Source organism: Phaenicophaeus curvirostris, chromosome 2, assembly GCF_032191515.1.
Source record: "Phaenicophaeus curvirostris isolate KB17595 chromosome 2, BPBGC_Pcur_1.0, whole genome shotgun sequence".
Classification (NCBI taxonomy): Eukaryota; Metazoa; Chordata; class Aves; order Cuculiformes; family Cuculidae; genus Phaenicophaeus; species Phaenicophaeus curvirostris.
Genome location: NC_091393.1, coordinates 78,792,774 through 78,818,464, shown reverse-complemented (window position 1 = coordinate 78,818,464; position 25,691 = coordinate 78,792,774). Strand labels below are relative to the sequence as shown.

Below are 25,691 nucleotides of genomic sequence, written 5' to 3'. Positions count from 1 at the left end.
TCATTTCACCATAGAATCATAGAATCACCAGGTTGGAAAAGACCCACCAGATCATCGAGTCCAACCGTTCCTATCAAACACTAAACCATGCCCCTTAGCACCTCATCCCCCCATCCCTTAAACATCTCCAGGGAAAGTGACTCAACCACCTCCCTGGGCAGCCTGTTCCAGTGCCCAATGACCCTTTCTGTGAAGAATTTTTTCCTAATGTTCAGCCTGAACCTCCCCTGGCGGAGCTTGAGTCCATTCCCTCTTGTCCTGTCCCCTGTCACTTGGGAGAAGAGGCCAGCACCCTCCTCTCTACAACTTAGTTGTAGAGAGCAATGAGCAATGAGGTCAATGAGGTCCAGTGTCATGCTCTGAGAGGATTACCAAAAACAAAAAAGGGTTTTGTCTGCTTATCATTGGATGGAATGTCCTTATTGTGCCCCATGAAGGTGCCCAGCAGGGTAAGGTGGATGGAGGGGTCTCCCTGTTCTGGGATACCCCGGGGTAAGGGGTTATCGGCCTCGACTGACCCCGAAGAAAACATAAGGGGATTTAGGAAAAGTTAGGATTGCCCGATATTACCTCGCCCGAAAGGTGGAATTGAACCACTCTGTCGCTAGACAGCTACAGGTTTGAAGCCTGCACCCCAGACCACTGAGGATCATCCGGGCATCTCACGCCCTCTATTGAGGCTCTAGATAAAGCTCTATTTTTTTATTACTTTAAAGTCAGTGTGAGAATTTCTTTCTTTATAGGCTGCTCCTATCGCCGGTTCCTGGCAGCTGAAGTGATTTTACAGAGCCGGAGACGGGGCTAGTGACAGAACAGATCTGGGGGTCCCCCATCTACCGGCCCGGCATCCCCCGCGCTGTATGCAAATGAGGGCCCCGTGATTGGCTGTCCCCGCGGGGGGCGGGGCGGCGGTGGCTCCGGCTCTTTCCCAGCAGGAGTCGGGCCGGGGCAGCCCCGCGTCCCGCCCCAAAGCCGCGGGGGCAGGCGGTGCGGGGCCTGTGCGGGGTCTGCTTCTAAAGATCGCGCAGTGGAGGAAGGCGCCTGAGAGGGTCAACAACAACACAGGGAAGGCTGCTGACCTTGAAGCTGATGGAGAAGCAGTAATAAAGGAGTTTTGAGTATTTTCTCCTTGGGGCTGGGCAGAGGAGGCCCCGGGTGGTGCCCAAAATAAAACTCTCTAAGGCTTGTACCGAGGGCACCGGCTCGTTCCGAGCTGGAGCTGTTGTTGGGTTTTTTTCAGTGCCTTGTTCCTCTCCCCCCACACACTCCGGAGGAAGACGTGCGTCTCCCATGAGATACCTCGCAAAACAATAATATCCTCTGGGAGGAAATTCCTCCCTGGCCCCCAGCTGAGGATCAACTTATGCCCTGAAGTACGAGGGTTGGGAACGCTCGTAATATTACCCGAGCGAGTGTAACTATAGAGGCTATTTTCATAAATGTCTAAACCCTTGAAAAATTACTCACTTATTTGCCTCGAGAGATTCCTCTGAAGTGGAGCCATTTCTGCAAATGCATGTGGTTTCCAGTGATTTTTAATTAGATGATTCTGTTTGGTGTAAGCAACAAATAAAACCTTAGGCCCATTCTCCGTCTTGCTCGCCCTGGGGAAGCTGGCGCTCAAGACGGGCCCTCAGTGGAGCAGCACCGGGGTGAAACCAGTATGGAACAGAACCAGGGCAACAGCCCAAAGCTGGGGGCAGTTTTGTAGACGTCACTAAAAGAAAGCAAAAAAATATACGGGAATGGGGCGGCACCATTCCCACTTACGCTCGGGAGTGTTGCTGGGCACAGCTTTGCTTTCAGCGCGTGGCTCCAAGTCATGACTTACCCCACTGGAACGGGACCAGCTCTGGTATCATCTGGCCTGTTTGCTTCCCAACACGGCATGAGTGTGTCTAAGGCCTTATTGTTTGTAGGGAAAAGCTTTTTTAGCAACTTAACAGTGGGTTTTAGAGCACATTTTTAACTTCAGCCCAGCAGCGGGGTTTTTATCAGAAGGAGCTGGTTGGAGAGCTGGCCAATGCCAGCAGGAATTTTTCTTCCCTTTGTTGCTTTGTAGGATTTCTGTCCCCTGATACATTCCTCTCTCTTCACCTGGTACTTATCCCAGTAGCAGGTGGTGTAATCTAGCAAGTTTCTTTTGTGCTTAAAAATGCACGGGGAGGGGGGTGAGCAGGTGGAACTGGGGCATGCGTGGGAGGAGGTGCAGGGAAATTAGTCATGGGGAAGAAGAGGTTAGTGAGGGGTTGAGGAAATCAGGTGGCCACGGCAATCCCTCAGGCTTCCAGCCAAGCCCATCCTGATGTCTACTGGGAGAAGCACATCAGCTCAGAGATATGTTTCTTTCGGGCCAGTGGCACATGACCTCGCTGACCAATTCAGCCTGGACAAGAATGGCTGCCAGGGGTCAGAGGAGATACTCACAGCTCTCGTGCTTCATTTTCAAGGCTCAGCTTTGACAACTCTTTCACTTTCTCTTCACTTTCCTCTCTAGCATCTCCCTTTTCTGGATCTCTTCCCCTGTGACGCTTCAGAGGAAGGGGCCTTAGGGTGAAAATGTTGCACTCATCTTCTCATGGCCTTTAGAATTTTTAAGCACAGATGCCCCTCTTTCACGTCTTGTGATCAATCTCACTGTGCTTTCCAGGAAAAGACTACACCAAGCACTCAATTCCAAATGAAAAATAACTGCTAGGCAAAATACTCCAGCCAGGGAAGCAAAGGATCCATTGGAAGGGCAAGCTCCTAAAACTTCCCTTATTATACAGTAAAGGGGCATAGAGGGATAATGAAAGCAGCAGTTTCTAAAGATCATGCGGTGGAGGAAGGTGCCTGAGAGGGTCAACAACAACATAGGAACTGATGCTGACCTTAGAGCTGATGGGGAAGCAGTAACAAAGAAGTTTTGAGACTTTTCTCCTTGACTGGTTGCTACCCTGTCTAGGTTCAGGTCTGCTTCTGGAGCGGAAGCTATGCTAGCCACTGACTTCCCAAGTAGTGGTTGAAAATAACCTTTCCAGGACCTCTGCCTGTCTGATTTTCAAAGGCTTTTGTCATCCCTGACCACAAGGGACTGTGGATAAGTTGTGGCGCCTGGCAGAGTTGCCGGTCCCCTTCTATGAGGAGGGACCATAGAGGTCAGGTACATATCATAGAATCATAGAATCATAGAATCATAGAATAAGCAGGTTGGAAGAGACCCACTGGATCGAGTCCAACCATTCCTATTAAACACTATATAGGCAATACTTTGTGCAGTTCCCACTCCTCTCTGTTGCTGCTCAATGTTATTATAAGGGCACAGGTGCTGATCAGGAATCAGTGCGTAGAGCTGTCTGCCACCTGTGGCTAATGGTCATCTTATGGCTTATGATTAGATTCATAAGACTACCAAAAATGCAAATGCGTAACTCCTGAGATTTTCAAAAGTTTGTAAATAAGTGAACAGGCCTGTTGATGTGAAAGGCTTCTCAGCACCTGATTTGCCTTTAAACATTTCCTAGAAATCTTGTAAGCACTCAGCTTCATCTTTAGACCAAGTTTCTTTGAAAATCTGACTCTTCCACATTACAAGTATAGAATAAATTCAACGTATCAGCTTAATGATGGAAAAGCTTGCTCTCCTCAGCTATGCTCTTAATTAAAGCATTTCTCAGTGTCTTTGGACCTGATTCTCCACCTTATGCAGACAACTACACTATGCCAAATGAGTGCAGAGCACTGCCAGTTTAGGTTTGATTCAATGCCCATTCAAGTTAATAGAAATCCTCCCACAGAAATCAACAGGATTTGGTTCAGGCCCCAAAATCAATGGGGAATTCTAATTTGGCAGTATTTTATACTCACAATGCATGACTATAAGCAAATATTCGAGATACAAAGCCTTGGAGAATTTAGAAGGGCCTTTGTAAGGGGCTCCTGGGGCGAACAGAAGCCTAGACTATTTAAGCAAGTCACAGTGCCTAAGACTGTCCAGCAAGGAAGCCTTAAAACAAATCAATCTGAACTTCTCCCGTTCATTTTTTTTTATAGCACTCTTGCCACTTAACAATGCACTCTTGTTGTTTTGTTTTTTTTTGGTCCCAGGCTGACAGAAGATATAAGCATCTTCAGTGCTTTGTTCTTACTCCTTTTAACTACCAGAACCTGACTTATGTCAGAAAAGATAAGCCTAGATCCCTACTGTATTAATAAATAATTATTTTTCTGTAAGGTAAGGGATGAGAAGGGCTGTTATTCTTAGAAGCAGCAATGAAATTTTAGCAGCTGATGACGTCAGTGCTAAAATGTCAGTGTGAAACAGGCTGGAACAAATTAAGAGTGTGGTGTCGTCACTGTGAGAGCGACTCTGCCCTCCGGAGGGACTGTGGTTGGAAGCTGCAGATGCACTTCAGGAGATGAGGGGTCAGAGGGTTGTGGGAGCTTCTCAGAAACCTCCAAAAAAGCAACAACAATCATCTCAGTACCAGAAAGGTCAAAGAAGATGCTATTTGAACGTTCCTGCCCACCTCATGGTGTGAGTTAACAGCAAGGGAAGGGCTGTGTCTACAAACCAGATTCCAGGAACCAGTACAGAAAAAAATCCCCAAATAAAATTGGCTGTCTTCTAGTCACTTAACAACCTAGGCTAACTCCATCTCTGATGTCACTCCTATTACACAAATCAAAGAGGAATTTGGCCCGAGATACCTGTTGTCATGGTATGCTGCTTAAAAGAGGGTGATGCGCTTGGAGTATGGGTGATCCTGAAGTGTTTTATCATTTAACTGTGCTCTTGCATTTGACAAATGCCTTCAGGCTATCAAAAACTGCTGAACTCAAGGTGCACAGAGCGTTAGTCAAAATGGGGTAAAATTCCAAATGCATTCCATGCTTGTCCTCAGACACTGGTCTTGCCCAGTTCTTGGTTAGTCTCACATTGTGTTGTTAGACCCAACCCTGCCAGTGCAGGGCACAGATGTTAGGCGAGAGGTGGTATCTCAGGGTCCTGATATCTCGGGGTCTTAAACCCTGTATCTTCCTGTTCCAGCAGGTGAGTTACCTCATCTGCAGGGGCTGTTGAGCTGTGGGATGTGCTGATGTTGGGAGCGGTAGGGAGGGTTGGGACCATCCTGCCTTCCTTCATGGAGACCTGCAGTATTTTGTATGGAAATATGGGATAAACTGAGATTCCCTGGATTAGTGTTTCTAGAAAAATAGTAGTGGTAACAAAGCTGCTCTGTGTTGTTCCACTGCTTTCTAGAACTGCTGTTCTAGTGGCTGTTGGATTGGATGTGGTTACAGCAGACAGAGGAAAATACATTGAGACGTGTGCTTATCTATCAATCATACCAGCTGTTTCTGGCATGCAGCAATTGGCTGACCACAGTAAGGAAAGGAGGATGTAATCAGTTAGCAAAGGCACTCCTTTCTCAGCAAGGACGATAACGATTATTGGCAAACCCACAGAGAGTTACGGGAACAGAGGAATTGGTGTACTGAAGTCACTTCCTATCACTTGGGAGTCCCTGTGCTCAGAGCATTGTGTTTGCTTTCCTAGTACGGATCTCGGGGGTTGTCTGCATTAGTTCAGATGCGTAAGCGCACTTGTCCTGTCTCAGCACACAGAAGGCTCACTCAGAGAGGCTGGTGTCACAGTTTTTTATCTCGTTTAGGGGGAAGGATTCAGACTGGCTGTGGGCAGGGGCAGTGATTCTTTACCACAGCTTTACACCAACAAAACACCTTGCTGCAGAGATATTTGCAAAAACAGGCATGACTTAATCGATTCAGTGAAGAGGCATGTGCCAACAGAAACACTCTTTTGCCAACAAAAACTGCGCTGCCACTAGAGGAGTACTGGCAATCCCGCTCTTGTCAGCGTGGAGCCTTTGCTTCACTGTTTAGGTGCTGTACAGGCAGGCAGCGCAGGAGGTTCCCAGCCAGTGAGATCACTCAGGGCTTTGCACCTCAGTGCTGAGATGAGTCCCTGCTTCCTCATCTCAAGAGAAAGCATTGATCATTTTAACTGCACCTGTATCAACAGAGAATTTTATATGAACTGAAGGTGAGCTCCAGAACGTGTAGCTGCTTGCTGTTGCAGTCTGTAGATGCGAAAATTGTCCACCGTGTTGCATGCGGTCAACACAAGTCTTGATGATACCTCGGGAGTACCTGGTGTCTTCTCCGAGATCTTGCCAGCCAGCTCTAAGAGGGCTCCCACTTCAGCCCTGTGTGCAACTAATGGCAGCCTAGCACTGAAGTTAGGAGAATGCTACCAGATCAAAGCTACCTAACCAGGAAGGCTGGAGAACCTAGACAAGGATGAGGCAGATCTGGTGCCAAAAAAACAGTGTGTCACTCTGCTATCAGCATTTCAGGTCTAAACATATGACTGGTATATAAATGCTACCTGCATGGCATCCTGTTCAGTCCATATTTACTAAAGCTTTAGGGATATAGGAATTAAATGTCCACAGAAGGAAAAAAAAGACTTGATCATCTCTTGCCCAGAGGCAAATGTTAAGTGAGCAATGTCACCATGCTATCCAGATGACTGCAGGTCTGCAAAAGGAGACAAAGAAGAGCCAGAGCCACACTGATTTTTCTACTTTTTCCAGATTTATTGATTGGCACTGTGTGTGTGAAATTGATTTCAAAGACAAATCCCTGACAGACAGTCATTGGAGACAGAATGACGTTGTTCTGGATGTGTTTGTAAATATCTGTCTATTTTTTTAAGACTTACCACTGTAGGAGACCCAAGATGATCTGTGATTTCTGCAATCTCATCGGAGAGAGCAAGTGAGTGATTCCATGCGGTAGAGACGTACAGCCTGTGACTCACAGCCCTGAGTCACAGCATTGGGACACTTCAGTATTCAGAAACGCTAGTAGTGACAGAAATCAGGATGATGAGCAAGCAGCTGTTACTCATTCTCAGCTGGACACCGTAAGCATGTTTGTACCAGTCAGTGTGGCTCTGGATCTTCTTTGTCTCCTCTTGCAGACCTGCAGTCATCTGGATAGCATGGTGACATAGCTCACTTAACATTTGCCTCTGGGCAAGAGATGATCAAGTCTAGTCTCTGGCTCCCAGACTGTCCTGCTTGACTCTATTAGTCTCAGCATAGAGCTATCATGGCAATTTTCACTTTAGATTACTTCTTTCATCTCTGGGGATCAGCTCATGTTACAAACATGAATGCATTGATCATCACATGGGGTTAGGAAGGATCTGTATCCCTATTTATAGCTGAGGGGGCTGAGGCACTAAGCAGGTAGGCAACTTGCTTTTAGTGACAAAGAAGATTTGTAGCAGAGCCAGGAGAAAAACACAGGAGCCTTAACTACCTCTCTTAATCTCTAACCACTGAACCGTATGCTTCCTCGTGAGGTGGCAGTTTGAATGAGAACAAGTGCCCGGGAAGTCACCCTGTTTATTCTGTCTCGGCCTCTTAATGCCTGTGGAACTTTTTTTATTGGATTCTTCTCATGGCCATCAGCTTTGGTGCGGGAAATGATTCTGAGAGACAAAGATTTTGTTGTGTGTGTGCACGTGCATGTGTGGCTGGGAGAGGGGAAGAATAAAAAATCCATTTCCAGATGGCTGAAAGGATACATAGCACTTTGCTATTGGCAAAAACAACCTCTTTCATTTTCAGGATGTGTAAGTCACAGAACTGCAGCTGGAAAAAAACAGGCAGAAAGGGAGTCAGTGGGGTAAAAATAAGAATTACTAATGAAAAATAACCTAGCCAATATTTGAAAATCTAAGTGCGTAATTTTTATCTAAATAGGGGGGAAATGTGCTTGCTGAGGAGGATCTGTGTAGAGCAGATTCAAATGTGTATCATCTCTTTTTCTTGTTAGCTTCTTTGCTCTGCATTCCCAACTGTAGCCTCACAGGAAATTCAGTCCCTGGCAAGCTTCAGCTCCAGACAGGAAATATTCTGAGGAATTTCTTCCATACAGGTACTATATTTGCTTGGAGGGATAACATGGTGGAGATATTTACCATGGCTGGATTTAACTAGCAGGATATTATACATGTTGATGGAGTTGCTGGGAGTGATCTCTGTCTGCAGCCACCAGCATGCCATGTTTAAACAAATCGTGCTGCTCTGCCTGCCTGTGGGAAGATTTGCATGAGGTCCGGGCCAGATTCTCCTTCCTTTGACAGCAGCACAGCCCAATTTATGTCAAAGATACTTGCTGATGTCAGAGAGCGTCAGAATCAGGCCCGCACAGGTTTTTATCACGTGACAAACTTGATCTTGTGCTGTTTGCACGTACAGGTATTTGCAAACAGGTATTTTGATAGGAGGACTGACTACGAGGGGGTGCAGGCTTATGCTGTGTGTGCAGGTGAAATAAAGCTTTTGCTCTTGTCTTTGCTTTCTGAGGGGACCAAACACTGAGAGGGGATGAGTGGGAGGTACTGAGCATGACCAGCTCTAGATGCAAGCTTTCCACACCCCCTTGGGGCTCAGCTGGGATGCTTTCCTCCTTTCTCTGCAAGTTCAGAGCAGGGCTGTTCTGTTTATTAGTCCAGAGGAGATCACAGCAGTCTAAAAAACAAGTGCCATACCTCCCTTAGCTGTTTTGCTAGGTAACCTCGGTGCCGTCAGTGAACAGTGATGCGGTGGGCTGAATATTTCTTGATGCACCCAAGAGAAATATGCCTTCCTTACAAAAACACACAAGTGCTTGCCAGTCTTTAATGCCGTTCTCAGGATACAAGGTGTGTAGAGAAAAAACTGATCAGTCTGAATCATTGTCTCCCAAGAGAAATGTGAGAGATTATTTATACGGCTGGGAACAATCCTCTGCTGGCAAGGAAATGGACTGCATGGCCTGTCTCAGAGATCTATGATTCACTGCAAATACAGAGAATGAGCACGAAAATGTGTAGTAACATGCAGTGGTACCTTGCCTGCTATTACAGCGCAGCCTCCAGCCAGAGACAACCCGACCACATTTACAGGTGTGCTCTGAGAACAGGCTTTTTCTGTGGGGAGCCATGAAAGACAGAAGAATGCCTTCAGAGCTTTAAAGGTCTCTGTGCTGCCCTGTAACTGTGTGTGCAGTGCTGAAGCATGGATTTTTAAATTATTTTTTTGTTTCTGGGGCAGGAGACACAAGTGCAGATCCTCCCACTTAATGCTATGGAGGGAAGAAAAGACTCACAAACTCCCCTGCAGTGTTGGTGAAAATACAGCTTTGGCCTTTAGTGCCCTTTGTTACATAAATACAAGTAGTGTAGACATATTAATCACCCTGCCACTGAGGGAGGAACAGAGCAGCAACCTCAAATGCCACCCACTCCCCATTCTTGCTCCCTTTTGATGTTGCTATTTTAAGCCACACATTATTTCCTGCTGTGATTTTATTTTTTTTACCCAGCTTCTAATTCTGGCTCTGAGGTAAGCTGTGACATACGTATCCCTCCTCTCCCCCTCCCTGCCTTCCTCCTCTCCCTGCACCCACGTCCTCTTTATCTCTGTCTTTTAGAAATCTTTTCTCCGTGTCTCGTAAGCAGCAGGGTCCCAGAGGTTAGTTATTGACTGTCCAGAAAAAGAGCAAAAAGACTTATCTTCCTGCTTTTGACTTCAGCCCAAACAAAACTGGAGCCACAGCTTGCAGGGTAGACTGCATGACCAGCAGGTCCAGGGAGGTTATTCTCCCTCTGTACTCGGCACTGGTGAGATTGCTCCTTGAATACTGTGCTCTGTTCTAGGCCCCGCGCTACAAGAAGGATCTTGAGGCTCTGGAGCGAGTCCAGAGAAGAGCAACAAAGCTGGTGAAGGGGTTGGAGGTCTTATGAGGAGCAGCTGAGAGAGCTGGGGTTGTTTAGCCTGGAGAAGAGGAGGTTGAGGGGAGAGCTGATTGCTCTCTACAACTACCCGAAAGGAGGTTGTGGAGAGGAGGGAGCTGGCCTCTTCTCCCAAGTGACAGGGGACAGGACAAGAGGAGATGGTCTCAAGCTCCACCATGGGAGATTTAGGCTGAATATTAGGAAAAAATTTTTCACGGAAAAGGTCGTTGGGCACTGGAACAGGCTGCCCAGGGAGGTGGTTGAGCCACCTTCCCTGAAGGTGTTTAAAGGACAGGTGGACAAGGTGCTGAGTGGCATGGTTTAGTGTTTGATAGGAATGGTTGGACTCGATGATCTGGTGGTTCTCTTCCAACCTGGTGATTCTATGAAAGTGCTGTTCCCCTGCTCCTGCCTCCTCAGGGAGGCTAACACTGCAAGAGAGGATGGTCTGGCTGTGAAGGAAGCTAATGATGGACCACAGCCAGTGTACCCCTCTGATGCGAAGGGTATTACACCAGTGCCACGTGCTTTGTGGCCAGAGTGCAGCTTATGTCTGTCTGGTTCTGCTGCATCCACGTAGTCTCCTGTGGCTTTCAGCTGCACCCGGGTCAGTCTAGGGCAGAAGAAGAATGGAGCCTGCAGTCCCAGGAAGGGTCCAGTGCACCGGGCAGCGGTGGCTCCTTCCCGGTGTGAGTGCACGGCTAAGCATTGATAGGAGCTCTGCCAAGGCAAGTTTGAGCCCTAGGAGGAAAGATAAGACCCGCTTCTGTACTGCAATTGATGAACATTACGTGTTTATCCTCTTCCACACCCACTTGCCGCTTCCCTCTCTGCCAAGCAACACATCCTGAAAATCTCCTCTGCCTGGATGTTTGCTGCTGCAGACGCATACTTGCTAGCGTGAGAGCGTGGGCTCAGTAAAGGCAGGCTGCTGGCAAAACCCCGGGCCTTGCTTCAACTTACTAGGAAACAGAGGTCTGGGCTGCTCTCAGTCAGCCCTGGTGTATATATTTCACACAAACAATCTCACGCCTTTCCCTTCCTCTGAGTTACTTTCGGAGCTGCTGCACGTGGCTCTTGTCTACCTGGTATGAGCAATAGCTGTAGGAAATCCCGACCTGGGCATCTACATGTTCTTCATCCTCCTTTTCCCTAGACAGGGATTCCATTTATGCCTTTTCTGAGGTTCATGGAGGGTGGGAGAGGCAGAGAGAGAGCGAGAAGCCCTCTGCCAAGTGGTTTAATGTCAGTCACAGCTGCTGGAAGTCTTTGCTGTGCTCTCACCAGGACCATTATTTTTATTTTCACAGCTCACTTTCCATATGGGTCCCTAGAGAAGGCTGAGGAGTCACAATCCTTCCCAAGAGTGGGCTACATACTACCTTTGCACATTTGCGTGCTTTGTTATTTGTTTGAAGCAGGAGGAGAGCGCACCATCCTACAGAGCCAGGTGGCTGATCTATTACAGGCCAGATCATGGCCCTCAAATCCTTGTGTGCAAGACCTTGCAGCTGAATCGATCAAGCTGATTTCCAGAGGATAGTAGGGAGGGGAAAGAGGCTCACAAATTAGAGTGGTCACACCGGAATGAAATGACTTTTCCCAGCATCCTGTATCCCCATGGGCAGTTCTTTTAAAAGATATTGCAGAATAACTTCTCCCACAACAGCAACACTGGAGAATTTTCCCCTGAAGGCAAGGCCTCAGAAAGGACTTGTGTAAATTGGCTTCACAGAAAACCACCCCGCTCTCAGGTGTCACACCCAGCACTGTGCAGCAGGAGCCAGACAGCCGCTGACAAGCGTTTCATGTCTTGGGGGAAATAGGTTGGATGAGGACAGGTTTCCAAGGACTTATGTCCACATGACAGCCCCTACTGCCCTCCTCACTGGCACAGCCTCATAGCACCTTGGTGGGGGCCCACGCAGTAGATGGAAGAGCCAACTGGGTGGGCATTGGGCCTCAGGGAGGGAGAAGAATTCAGTTTGTGCTGAGTATTGCCTGCTTCCTGGGGCCATCCACCAGAGGCTGATGCTAGTATTGGCTCTAGTGGTCACTGAAACAATAGGAGTACCGGAAAGAAGCCTGTGGTTTACAGATAAAATGGCTTTGGGGCTGGGGTAGCTTAAGGGTACTGGTGCAATAAGCTGTACGTGTCATGGCATTCAAGGTATGTGATAAATAATCCATCTTTGAGTTTGGTCAGGCCGAAGATTGCAAAACCAACAATAACAAAGAAGTTTAAAAACCCTGTCAATCCTGAATACCCACATTTTGGCATCTGGGAATGGCACAAGATGGCAAAGATTTCATGGCCTGTGGATTAGCTTATCCCATCCAGGCAACCCCAAAGTATTTCTACCCTTGTAGAGCTGGCCTTTATGATCAGTCTTGCTGTTTGCTCCCTGGCATGGCAGCCACCAGAAAGGCCCAGCTCATGCAAGCCAGATCTGGCAGGACTCCTGACTGCCTGGAGAGCCCCTGTTTTCCTGGCCTGACTTCATTCCTTGTCCTCGGCTGTAGCTCATATCGGTCAAGACCTTATTGCTCTCTACAGCTACCTGAAAAGAGGTTGTGGAGAGCAGGGAGCTGGCCTCTTCTCCCAAGTGACAGTGGACAGGACAAAAGGGAATGGATTCAAGCTCCACCAGGGGAGGTTCAGGCTTGACATCAGGAAAAAATACTTAGTGGAAAGGGTCACTGGGCACTGGAACAGGCTGCCCAGGGAGGCAGTTGAGTTACCCTCCCTGGAGGTGTTTAAAAGACGGGTGGATGAGGTACTGAGGTGCATGGTTTAGTGACTGATGGGAATGGTTGGACTCAATGATCCAATAGGTCCTTTGCAACCTAGTGATTCTATGATTCTATGATTCTAAAAGAGGTGGCTCAGAAAGATGTTTCAAGTGAGTTCCAATGAGATCTGCTCATCCCATGGCCCTTCAGCTGGGTTTGCTTCTTTTTCTCATTCCACACACAGTTTAAAAGGCTGTGTTTGTAAACACCAGTCTCCCAACTCACTGCCTCTGGGGCTCTGGGCAGAAGGCCAGGGAGGGATCTAAGAGACGGCAGACAGTTTTAAGAGGCTGTGGCGTCCGATCGCCGCCGTGGAGAGGACACGCCTTGCAGTTAATAGCCATGGTGGCGGGAGTCACCTACAGTACCAGCAGGTCTCAGCACTATTTCATGGCTCCCTGAGGCTGAGCTTTGGGTTTTACTGAAATGACCTCTTCACAGGCCAAGGCAAACTCTGTGTCTCTCAAGCCAACTCTGCTAGAATCAGCAGGGAGTTAAACCTCTTAGCCTCAAATGTATGTACAACATCAGTGCACTGTGATGACAAACACCACAGCGGACATGTGTTTGCATTTGACACAGTGCTGGTTAACTATTCACTCTGTTCAACCACTCCTTCCCATGGATTGCTTCAGAGAGCTTGGCTATGTACAGGGACTTGGGCACTTCCATCTTGCTGGGCAAAGAAGGTTCTGCTGTGGCACAGCGCCTGCCCACCGAGCACAAGCCAGATGACCAACAGTCTGAGGTGCTGGTGAAGAGGGTCTGTCCAAAACTCCCAGGCTTCCTTTGCCTTAATCCTTTTGAAAATTAGTTAATGGGTGCCATTGTTTGTCATTGTGACATTGTGAAGCAGTGACAAAGGTCTGCTGGTGAGGGAAAGCTAGAGCTGGTGAGAGGTAAAGCTGGGCTCCTACCAGCTGCAGTGCTTGGTGTGCGAGGGAGGCAAGTAGAGATCTTCACCCAGTCACAGGTTTAAGACTGTCCATATGTCCAGAATTTCTTCTGTCCATACACTTTACCAGCAGGTACATCCATGCGTAGGTTTAGTTGGAACTGAAAAGTGGCTCTGGACAGAACAGGAAGCATTAGCAGCCTTAGCACATGTGGGTATCTAGAACAAAGCTACAGCTGGGATACAGCCAGAAGTCCAGACATGTTGTGCGTTGGCTGTAGGATTGGCTTGTCTATACCTGAGCTAATGCCTCATTGCACAGATGCAACTTCTGTGCCCTGCATCCGGAAGGCCTGGAGCTGGAACAGCTCTTGTTTTCCCTGTGCATGTAACTCTGTGCTGGACTCCTGTGGCTTCATGCTGTGTATGATGGCTTGTACCTGGCCATGCAATACACCTGTGTAAGGGATGTCATTGTTCCTGTGGGAGGTCAGGCCTGGCGGGGCTGAGAGAGGAAGAGAAAAGCTAGTAGTTCCTTTAAGGAAGGAAGCTGACAGGACTGCACGGAAGGAGCTCTGGAAGCTGTGTTTTTCTCTCTGTGCCTCAGGAGCTGGTTACTAAATTTGGTTATTGGGCTTAAATAATGCAGTGTGGCAGAGCCCAGTGGGTTTGAACATTGTCACATCCACATAATCCTACCCTAGGTGGCAGAGATCTCTTGTTCTCTGCTGCTGCTATCTGTGCAGAAGCTTGAATATGATGTGAAACATCATCTTAAATAATTATAACTAGCAGAGAAGAGCCAAAGATGCAAAGTCCCATCTATTTCCATTGTGCTCTGTCTATCTATGTAATTTCTAAGGTGTCAATCACCAAAGCATCCAAGCACTGTCTAATCTGGATCCGAGTTCCCTTGGTGCTTGTGGAGGCTTGAATCTTAGCATTTTATTTAAGCCCACCTCTAATTAGCAAGCATAGGGACAGGACTGCATACTGTGAGCAGAGGAGCCTCCTATTGCTTTATGATTTACCAAACAAAAGCCCAGTTGGGTTGGAGGAGTTAAAGACATCGTGGTCACTCTTGGTCCAGGAAACATTAAATGCTCTTTCTGTTATTCCAGTGAAAGTGGGGCAGGTTTATCAAGGGAGTGCAGAAAGCCAAGGTCCTCTGGCCAATGTGTTTGTCTACCTTCCAGGTCACACAATGTGGAAGCAGAGGTAGCTCTATACAGCCTGCACAGCCTCTGCATCAAGGCTGCATCCAGCTCTGGGGCAAGAAGAGAGAGAAGGCCATCTGCCACCCCATGCTGCAGATCCGACCCACTATACAGAGACAAGGGAGAAGTGCAGGGTGGCTTTTCACCACACAGGGGAAGGGAGAAGGAAACTGTGCACCAATGGTCCTCACAGCTGACCTCCTGTCCCACACTTTCTGCAGACTTTGTGAAACAGATTAAAACCTGCCAGATGACCACTCATGGCTAACACAGTGAGCGTTAACTGTAGCAAAGGGCCTCACTGTACTGAACATTCTCACCTGGGGTAAAATCAGATTAAACCTTTCCTTCATTACCAGGGAAATGGTATTTGTTTCTAGGGAAAGCCTGCCAGGTTCAGGCAATGCCAGAGCAGTAAAATTACTTTCTGTCCTTTGGGCTGCATTTAGGAGAAAGTTCTCTCTCAGCATCTGTCCAGTCTCCCTGATTTGATATGATGCTTGACAGCAGGTTTTCATGGCAGAGGATACGCAGCAGTTACTGGGAGACAGCCTCTCCAAATCCTTCTTGCAAGCACTGCATTTCAGTCCTTACTGAAAGTGCAGGTCCTCCTCACCCTCCCCCATCAATCAGCCCTATTCTCCTTCCCCCGCAACTGCTGGAGTATTTTTAGTGACATTGAATAAATACATGTTAAATCTTTCTCCATTAGTGACATGTCAGAAATTAAAATGGCATCAGCTGTAAAGCCTGCAGCAAAGCCAGCTTCATCTAGGGCTCTTGCACATGGTTGCCCAAGAGGCTAGGAAGAATAGTACCAGCAATGCTTTTTCTTCAATCCATTCATATTCTCTGCACACACTTTTGCTCTTCTTCCTCCAGCAATACTCATGCACCTTCTTCTGCTGTTTTCTCACCAACTATCCCCAGGTCTCACGAACTTTATGCTTAGAAAGAGTCTTCGGGTTACCAAGTTTCATCTTCTCCAGTCACGTGTTAGACATGTCCTCTCCAGACATCATGTCAGAGATTCCTCAAGCCCTCTTGTAAAAAGCCATTGGATTTTTATTTTTATTTTTTTGGCCCTTACTAAAGCCACTGTATAGCAATTCCAAAACTGCTTCCATAGCTAGGACTTGGCAGATAGCAATCTAAGTATATTCATAACTAGATTTTTCCATCTATACCTACAACTGCCTCCCCGTTTTTCCACATGATCTCCACTCTTCCACATTCATTGGCTCCTCAGCTAAACTTCATGTCTGACTGTAAGCCATGCTCACTCTGTCAGTCACCCCACTCCTTTATTTCAATCCCTGGTTTTCCCTAGACATCCTGCCTCTCCTCCACTGCCTGTTGCTTCACCTTTCTCCTGCCTTATGCTTCCCTCTGCCCTTCTCTGTCCCCTTCCTTCTCTATTCCCCTTTTTGGTCTACCCTGCCTCCCAGTCTAATCCGTCTTCTCCAGTCAGAGATGGACGTCTCTTCTGTCTCTGATGGTTCAGGCAAACATCTTATATCTTCTTTGAGTTGCCCAAGGCAGGAGCTTGCTCTCCTTTGATACTACTCCTTCGGGTACCTGGTATGGATCAGCTTGGCATCCAGAGCCTGAGGAAAAGCCTACACAGAGCTCACAGCCTGTGTATCTTAACAGGTGGAGATGAGCTTAGAAACTCTGCCATAAAGGAGTAGTGTATATGGATGAGGTGAAAGACACTGAAATACTACGGCTATCAAGCAAGCCAAAATAGCTGTGAGTTGTACGGTGACTGATTGCGCAGAGTAGGGGAAAAACTGCCATTAAGGAAGAGGGAAATTGCAAAACAAACATCCCCTTTGGATATTTAGTAGCACGCCCAAAAGATTAACATTGATTATATCTCCCTATTAAGAAGCAAGATACTATGCTGCTTTAATTAAGTAGGTGGGGTCTCAGTCCTCAATTGCCTCTTTGTAAGTATCAGGTGAGACATCAGGACTGGTGTTCCCAGTGGCATGAAGTTAGGCTCTTCTGGTTAGCAGGCTAATCCTGAGGCCCTGCTCTTCAAAGGTATTTAGGTTTCAGGCAGCTGATGATATTTAGATGCTTAAGTCTTTCAAGGTTCTGAGCCTTAGGAGCTAGGAGGGTGGCTACAAAAATCCAGATTGCCTGGTTCAAATCTAGTTTATGTCATTAGTGATGGAGAAATGTTACTGTTAGGTATCTGCATGATGTCAAATGTCTCTCTGAGGCTGGGTCATCCTGTAGTTGCCTCATGTTGCCCCTTTTTGCCCTTTGTTTCCGAAGGACAGGTTGATAGCCAGTGTCAGACTCTGAATAATGGCTTTGACAGACCTGTGTGGAACTCAGGTTGTTTTACAGCTATTAATTCATTCAGACAAGCCAGCCTGCCACTTGATGGGTGTTTTGTTTCGCTCGGAGGGCAGGGGGAAGACCACAGGGAGAACTGGTGCCTTTCCCAGACTTGCACAATAGCAGAGTTGGAATTGGGCCCTGTACAATTACAATTACTCTGAGTTGAAAGCATTAACTGCTGGGCTGCCCACTTTTTATTGCAGCTGTGGAAGGAGGTGCAGAGAGCAATCTGGCTGCCATGTTTTGGATATGGTGCAGATGCCGTCAGATTTTAGCAGTTCAGGGATCTTTTTGTAACAGTTACTAAAGTCACAGCTTTCCCAACACCTGGCAATTTGTAAGGGTTGTGCACAGGTAAAGACTTCTGTCCCGTGGTGCAAGAGGTCTCTGGAGACAGAAGCAGTAAGGAGAGATTGAAGAGATTACTTCCTGCACCCGCCTCCTGCTTAATTACCTGCCTAAAGAATAGCATTGAACTTGGACCATTACTCCAGGTCAAAGGTTTCCCAGAGGGAATGGAGATATCATAATAATGGAATAGACTCCTTCCCCCGGCTTACAAGCAGTCCCTTATTAATGGCAGGATCCTTGCCACCCTCCCAGTTCAGCACCTTTAATCTCTCTGGAGTCAAGCCAAGCTCCTCAAATCTAAGAAAGCAAAGGGGCCAGGTTTCCCTAGTGAATCTTTGAGATAGGAGAAGCAGCAGCTGGGATACTTAGGCTCTTTCCCTCATTTTACAACAAAAGCATTCTGCCATCAACCTGGCGAGCCAAGCTTGTGGGGGAAACAGGTTGTGTCCTTTTTGCCCCATACATCTCATTGAAGAACAGTGGGTAATTTGAAATTCTTCAAGCAGGATGGTGCTGGATCACACCCTACTACCTGGAGGCAACAAAAAACCTGATGTGCTACCAGCTTTTCTCACATTTCCTGCATTGCTGTGCTTCTCCCAACGATCAGTGTGCTGTCCAGGGGCTCAGAATCACAGAATCACAAAATCACTAGGTTAGAAAAGACCTCCAGGATCATTGAGTTCAACCATTCCTATCAAACACTAAACCATGGCCCTCAGCACCTCATCTACCCATCTTTTAAACACCTCCAGGAATGGTGACTCAGCCATAACCACCTCCCTGGGCAGCTTGTTCCAGTGCCCAATAAACTTTTCCATGAAAAATTTTTTTCTGATGTCCAGCCTGAACTTTCCCTGGCAGAGCTTGAGACCATTCCCTCTCGTCCTGTCCCCTGTCATTTGGGAGAAGAGGCCATCACCCTCCTCTCTACAACCTCCTTTCAGGTAGTTGTAGAGAGCAATGAGGTCTCCCCTCAACCTCCTCTTCTCCAGGCTAAACAACCCCAGCTCCCTCAGCCACTCCTTCTAAGGCATGTTCTCCAGTCCCTTCAACAGCTTCGTTGCTCTTCTCTGGACTCGCTCCAGAGCCTCAACATCCTTCTTGTGGTGAGGAACCCAGAACTGAACACAGTATTCAAGGAGCGGTCTCACCAGAGCTGAGTACAGGGGCAGAATAACCTCCCTGGACCTGCTGGCCACACTGTTTCTGATACAAGCCAAGATGCCCTTGGCCTTCTTGGCCACCTGGGCACACTGCTGGCTCATGTTCAGTCGCACTCAACCAACACCCCCAGGTCCTCCTCCTCTGGGCATTCTAGCCACTTTCTAGCCACTCTTCTCCTAGTCTGTAGCACTGCACAGGGTTGTTGTGCCCCAAGTGCAGGACCCGGCATTTAGCCTTGTTAAACCTCATCCCATTGGTCTCACCAATGATCTGGCTCCCACCAGTCTAATTCCCCATAGCTCCCAAATACAACGGAGAAAAGGGCAACTACAGGGCCTGCGCATATACTGTGAAGTCTTCTCAGACAAGGAGAGTGCTGAGGTTCCAGCAGTGCACGGGGGATGCTAAAATTGGAGCAGGATTTACTGAGGTGTGATGAGTGGGGCTGTAAGGATGACTTCTTGTAGGAAAGTTTTAGATGAGGATAGGAGCTTTGAGTCCACCTACATCACTCCCAGGTTTTGCTGGGCTGTGTTATATTGCATGTGCTATGCTACTGGGACACAGAGGGCTCTAAATTGTGGGGCAAGAACTGAATGTTTTAAAAGCCAGTGATAAGCATATCAGGGTGTTCCCATGTGTCTATCATTGCTGGAGTTAAGGAGAGAAGGAAGATTTCCTATCTGCCTTTCCAGTTTGCACCACTACATTACTGCACAGAGCAGGCTTTCTGTGTGCTCTTATGGTTGTGAAGATACAATCCAGCTGGCTAGCATCACTTAATGATTCTTATACGTGAGGTTGGTGGGAGTCTGCTGGATAAATAGGGCACCTAAGCTGTGACTAAGATCTTGTGACTTTTGTCCTCAGAATGGCAAAACCAAGTAAGTCTTTAGAAAGTCAACCCAGCACATTCTGTACCTTTGCAGGGCTGGTGGAGCAGGCAATGGGGAGTGGGATGGTGTGTGTGTGGTGGATGTTGTCTCTTGCTGCTCTTGTGGGCAGAAAAAAGCAACACTTGCCTCCAGGGTTCAGGTAAGGCTGCTAGGGAAAGACATTATGTGGGGAAGACTCTTGTTTACTGAGTAACAAGTAATAAAGGGGGCTGGCATGAACAGAGGTGCCTGAAGTCTTTTCATTGTATACAAAAAGCGCTCAATGCCTTGCTCCCTGGGGAAGAGCTCCAAGATAGTTGTCAGTCTGGCTGGCCCTTGCCCTTTAATCTGAACGTGCCCAAATGGGCCAGGGGCTTTATTTTTGTATTATTTCATTGTCTTCCTCCCACACACTTGTGCTTTCCTCTCAGATGCCTGTGGCTGCTTTTGATGCTGCTCTCCCCTGTTTTGGCCTCTCTGTTGGGCAAACTTTGTGGTTTGCCCTCCTTCCTTGCTCCTTTTCCTACATCTTTGATGGTACAAGAAAGCTTCTGGTTGTTTCTCTGTTTGCATTTCACTCTCTGTAGGACTCTGCCTGAAAAAAATATGCCATGAAAATAACACGAGTCCTTCTGAGTTCTATTCAGTAGCAAATTAGATACCTAGCAGGGAATATTCAGCAAGCAAGTGCAGAGGCAATGTAAAAAGAGGCTGTTCATTCTTTATATTCCTCAGCATCATAAAGACAAAGATTTTTGCTACTTCCTTCACAATAAATCTATTGCCTGTATTTACTTTGGTCTCTGTTATGCAGCGTGCTTTATCTGGCAGTTTCCAAGGACCTCACCAGTGTTATTTATGTAAATAAATCTCACATTGCTCCTGTGCAATGGGAATTTTCCTCCATTTTACAATTTGGGGACTCAAGGCATTTAAAAGTGGATAGGCTTTTACAGAAATACAGAATAAACTGGCCTTAGGAAAGGGAATAAGAACCTCATAGCCCCGCCTTCATTGCTTTTGTTAATGGAGTGTTCTCCACCTCTAGCTAATCAACAGCCTGATTTTCCTTCAGGTCATGATCACAAAAAGATCTAGTTGTCACTTTAAATACATAATTAAAGCACCTTCCTACACAGTGACCTTCATCAGAATGCTCCAGCCACTGTACAGGTGGGAAGGATGCTGCTATGTTGAAAATAATGAGGCTCAGAGAGATTAAACAATGTAACCAAGGATCTAGAAAATGAAAATTCACCCTAAGTCTTAGACAACATTGTTTCCCTATGGGTTTTGAGGGTTTTTTTTGGTCTTTCATTTTTATGTTGGTTCCCATGCTCAAATTTTCTAAGAAGGAGGAGGGAGGAGACACTTTCTAGGCAATCTGCACACCTGCTGGTTTGCCACCATGGAAGTGACAGAGTTAATGGCTGGAGCAGGTTTAACATGGACCAGGCAGGCCAGCTCAGCTGTGTCCTAGAGCTTGGAGAACACAGATTCACCTAAGTTTTTTTGTTTGTTTGTTTGTTTTTCTTTTTTTTCCCCATTCTCTCCCTCATCTCTAGTAGCTTATGCTGTCGAAATATGTTATCAACCTTTTTGAGTACGGGAGAAGAAGCAGTTGCAAGTGGCAAAGAAACCAGGAATGACCATGATTGTCTTAAGTGCCTTTCCTGGAAAAATCCCTTCTGCCATAGGTGGCCTGAATACACTGGTACATTAAGACTGCAGTATTTCCAGTAACCCAGCAGGATTTGGTGGGTGGAGGAAGGGGAAGGAACTCAGCAAGCCGTGACAATGGGAAAAATCTTGGCAGGGACTTGCACACGCAGCCTCGCAACTGGCCTCAATGTCCCAACTGTTACGAGAAGGGATTGCATCGAAGTGAGGAAAGCTCAGGGAAGGGTGTGTGAAGGCAACCACAAACCCGAAAACTGGATCTGTGTATTTGGGGCAAAGCGAGGATGTGGCTGAGTCCACGCTCCCCTTAGGCTCAATGCCCTCCTGTTCTGACAGGGAACCCGGAGAAACACCTTCCCACCAAGGGAAAAGTGCAGCAAGACATTTTTGGTCACTTCATACTTCAAAATGGGCACCAGAGCTGTTGTCCTTCAGGCAGCCCAGTTTGGAGGGGACGGTGCTGGCCAGGGAGTGAGAGCTCCAGGGTGGACACCCTGCTCTGCTCCTCGCCCTTCGCCAAGGGCTGATCCATCCCTTCCTCCATCCCTTCCTCCGTCCCTCCATCCCTCCATCCCTGCCTCCATCCTTATCTCCATCTCTGTCTCCATCTTTGTCTACATTCCTGTCTCCATCGCTCCATCCTTCCATCCCTCCACTCCTTCCATCCTTCCATCCCTCCACCCCTCCATCCTTCCATCCTTCCATCCTTCCATCCCTCCACCTCTCCATTCTTCCATCCTTCCATCCCTCCATCTCTGCATCGTTCCGTCCATTCATCCCTCCATCCTTGCATCCCTGAATCTCTCCATCCCTCCATCCTTCCATCCCTCCATCCCTGCCTCCACCCTCCACCCTTGCATCTCTGGATCCCTGGATCCCTTCCTGGATGCCTGGGTCCCTGGATCCCTGCATCCCTCCATCATTCCATCCCTCCATCCCTGCCTCCATCCCTCCACTCCTGAATCCCTGGATCCCTCCATCCTTCCTTCCCTCCACCCCTGCATCCCTGGATCCCTGGATCCCTCCATCCTTCCTTCCCTCCACCCCTGCATGCCTGGACCCCTCCATCCCTGGAGCCCTCCATCCCTGCATCCCTCTCGCGATGTGCGGCTGCCCCCTGCCGGGAGCCCTTTTTTTTTTTTGTCAGCGGAGAGCGTCTCCTGCCCGGGCTGAGGGCCGGGCAGGGTTCCCCTCGCCGGCGACGGGCAGGGAGCTGCGCCCCTCACCCCGGCCCCCCGGCGGAGCCCCTGGCGCTTAGGGTTTGACCAGCTCCTGCCTGTCCCAGCGCCGCACACCGCGCAGTCGGGGCTTAAGGCACCGAGTTTTAGCTCGCGCTGACTTAGATGCCTGCAGGACAGTGAAACATAAACTAAACCCACACTCTTTAGATTCTGTCCCCTGCGCCTCAGCTGAGTGCAGTATATTGTTTTAGATGAACTAGTACCTGATACAATTTATATGGACAAGTTCATAATGAATTTAGGTTTTCTTCTTTTTTTTTTTCTTCTTCTTTTTTTTTTTTTTTTCTTCTTTCACTTTGTAGCTCAGGCTCTTTCCTGTGGAAGTCAGGACCAACTTACTCCTCGTGTTCCACCCCTGAAGCAAGATAAAGCACCACTGAAGGGCAGGCAGAGGATGCTATCCTATCCATGGCTAAACAGAAGTGGTCTGAAGGCTGAGCCTGTAAATAAATATCCTATGCCTCCACATAGCTTGGTTGGACTCGATGATCCGATGGGTCTTTTCCAACCTGGTGATTCTATGAACTTGCCTGGAGTACTTTTAGGGAAAACCAGCTATTACTCCTGCGGGAAATCAAAGCATACTTTATAACTTGGGGCACACTCATGCTCCTACAGGAATAGGCCCACAATTGCTGTTCCAATCCTGTCATCCCTGTGCATCCTATTTACCTCTGCAAAATGACATTCTGTGACTGATGTTATGCAGACAGGACAGGCAATACCTTCCAGCTCCGGAGAGTTGTGATGTTGTTTACCATGAGGACCAGGTAAAGCTGATCGTTCAGTCTCCTGGCAAGGTGGACACAAGGTGCTCAGCAACAGAAGAGTCCTGGGCTTCGCACCGTTTCTGGGATCTGCCAGATCACGTAAGCCATAGCCATAAGACAGTGCTGGAGATTCACAGCAAATCTCAGAAGCAAAGGCAATCTCCAAACAAACACCACTAAGCACAGATGAATACATGCTCTAGTTGTGAAAATGAATGTAGAAATTACCCCCAAAGATTTTCATTCTTCAGAATAAAATTGCAGAGTCTGAAAAGGTAGAAATTCAAGGCTAACCTGGAAGGGAGGAGAGAAAACTCTTGAAAGTAAGGACTGCTAATGGCTAGTCAACTGGCAACATAAACATCTATTTGCCACACTTTTGCCAAGAAAACCTTCCTATGCAGACCATACTTGATACTGGTAAGTATATGGTATAAGTGTGCAGTAGTCTACATCATAGTACATAAGTATAAATAGATACTATATGTGCACATGATAGGATTTTAGGGTTACATCTGTACCAGCAAATGCTCTGGGCACAACAACTCCTTTACCTATTAAATTAATAGCTGATTCCTGTTAATATATTCTTGCCGTAGTTTTGGCCTGCGCCAGTTAATACTCTTCCAAACAATTCCCAGGCATGACTGAGGGAGTTAGTGTGGGCCAGGGGCCATTCCCAACAACCACTTGGATCCAAATGCTTTGCTTGAAGGATAAAAGAGTTTAATGTTATGGGTGCAAGCCACCCTGTGCCAGGGCCCTCGGTGCCAGAGAACAGTCCAGGGCACGTCTAATTTACTGGTATAGACATAGTCTGGGAGCCCAAGGGATTAGGCAGGGTTTTAAGGATACATGCCTGGACTTAGATGCTCGATTTCTCCCAAGATCCATTTTATGGGATCTTTTGTTTTTTGTGGACATGGGCCTTGATCCTTTAATTCTTCTATCACCTCAGCTAAAAAGCCCTGCCTTCTGGTGTTAATGATCCTTTCGTGTTTTCCTTAAATAGCGTGCACACTGTAGAAGGTAAAGTGGGTTGTAATTACATAGTTTTATTATTGCTACCTTCATGACAGTGACATATAACAACAGTGAACTGTTTAATTAAATTTTTTTTTATATTTTTAGGAAGAAAGTCATGCAAAACATAGGAGGAAAAAAAATCCCATACAAAATGCTGATTTTTCAAAGCCTGGCTAATATTCATCAGGCTTTGTAGAAAATATCTTCCTTTGCCTTCTGGTAAAACATGGAGATTTTAAAATTATACTAATTTTGCTTTATGACATTATGGAAGGACTGACGAGATTTTGCAAGGGAGCACCCCTGCAAGTGCACTCAGTTATACTGATCCTTGTGATGTAACATCTTTTGGGAATGGTGCTATTGAGTTTCCACTGTATGAATGTACTCGAGCTTTTAGCTTTTCTGTGTTCTCTGAAGAATGGCACAGAAAGGTGTCTGGCTGATAGCAGCAAACCTGCATTAATATGAAGGAACAAGACTTCTTTGGTCAAGGTGCTAATTACAATACTCCAAGTCACACACTTTTCCTTACTCAACTGTCTAGTCTAATCATAGCTCTTTCTCCTAAGTCTTTCTGGATGTTGGCTTCTTAGCCTGACTCCTACCATAACTTTAGCTTCATTTCTGACAATGCAGCCACCACATTAGCACCACATTACATAGAGCAGGGCTGAGATGATTACTGACATAATGTGTGCCTCTTCTTATCTATGCGAGTCTGGTGGATCTGGTGGGACTGTCATTCTGCTATGAGTATCCAACCGACCCAACCACAGCCCTCCCAGTGTGCAAATAAGTATAAGATAGCTCTGATACTGTAATGATACAGTGTGGTGATGATCGCAGCAAGGAACTGGGCAGAAGTGTATTGAAAACCCATGTATCTGCTGGTGTGATGAATGTCTGCTATATATACAACAAATTTGGCTAGATTTTCCCAAGCTGTTCTTTGCATTTACAAGGGAGAAAAGAGGAGTGCTAGGGAATTATGAGACTAACATCTGACCCTTTAAACTTAAACTATCATCTGTCCTGTTTTTCTTGCAGTCTGATGCACAGTCATGCAGGTCTCAGAGAGGGAATCACACACACCTCCTACATGCACTTCTTCATGATGGTTAATTTGGGGAATTCGATACTATGTATGTGGGCCCATTACCCATCTAGAGGGGAGCCGGAATACAGCGAAGTAGAACTGACTGAGAAAGAGAAGAGTTTCTCAACAACAGGCTCCAGAAAATTACTCATTAATACCTCTAGGAATGCTGGCTGTGATGTGTGATGGAAAGAATTAGTTTCTGCATTGCCTCCTCTAAATACAGTTGGTTGTGTGTGCCATGCTTTTGTTCTTTGAAAGCCAGGTGACTTGTGGTGGGCTGTAATGCATCAGGCTCTAGTTAGTGTCCACCTCTCATGCACTCAGACCAGGAGAGGTCATCCCGTGGTGGGATTCGGAGGCGGGCCCGATCCTTTTGCTCTGACATTTTGCACTGTCCTTGGATTTAAGCACTGGGATCTG

The 25,691-nt window shown here is 47.2% G+C and overlaps 1 long non-coding RNA gene and 1 other non-coding gene across 3 annotated transcripts; one reads left to right on the top strand and one right to left on the bottom strand.

The window, feature by feature from the left end:
• Positions 1 to 572: 572 nt before the first annotated feature.
• Positions 573 to 659, bottom strand: TRNASTOP-UCA (transfer RNA opal suppressor (anticodon UCA)). Its single transcript has one exon. It is a non-coding gene; the product is annotated as a tRNA-Sec (tRNA).
• Positions 660 to 7,151: 6,492 nt separating this feature from the next.
• Positions 7,152 to 22,839, top strand: LOC138717503 (uncharacterized). 2 transcript variants are annotated; one of them, XR_011336880.1, is made up of 3 exons: positions 7,152 to 7,262; positions 7,855 to 7,956; positions 22,676 to 22,839. It is a non-coding gene; the product is annotated as an uncharacterized lncRNA (long non-coding RNA). The 2 variants fall into 2 exon arrangements; XR_011336879.1 differs by lacking the exon at positions 7,152 to 7,262 and adding an exon at positions 7,277 to 7,492.
• The last annotated feature ends 2,852 nt before the right edge of the window (positions 22,840 to 25,691 follow it).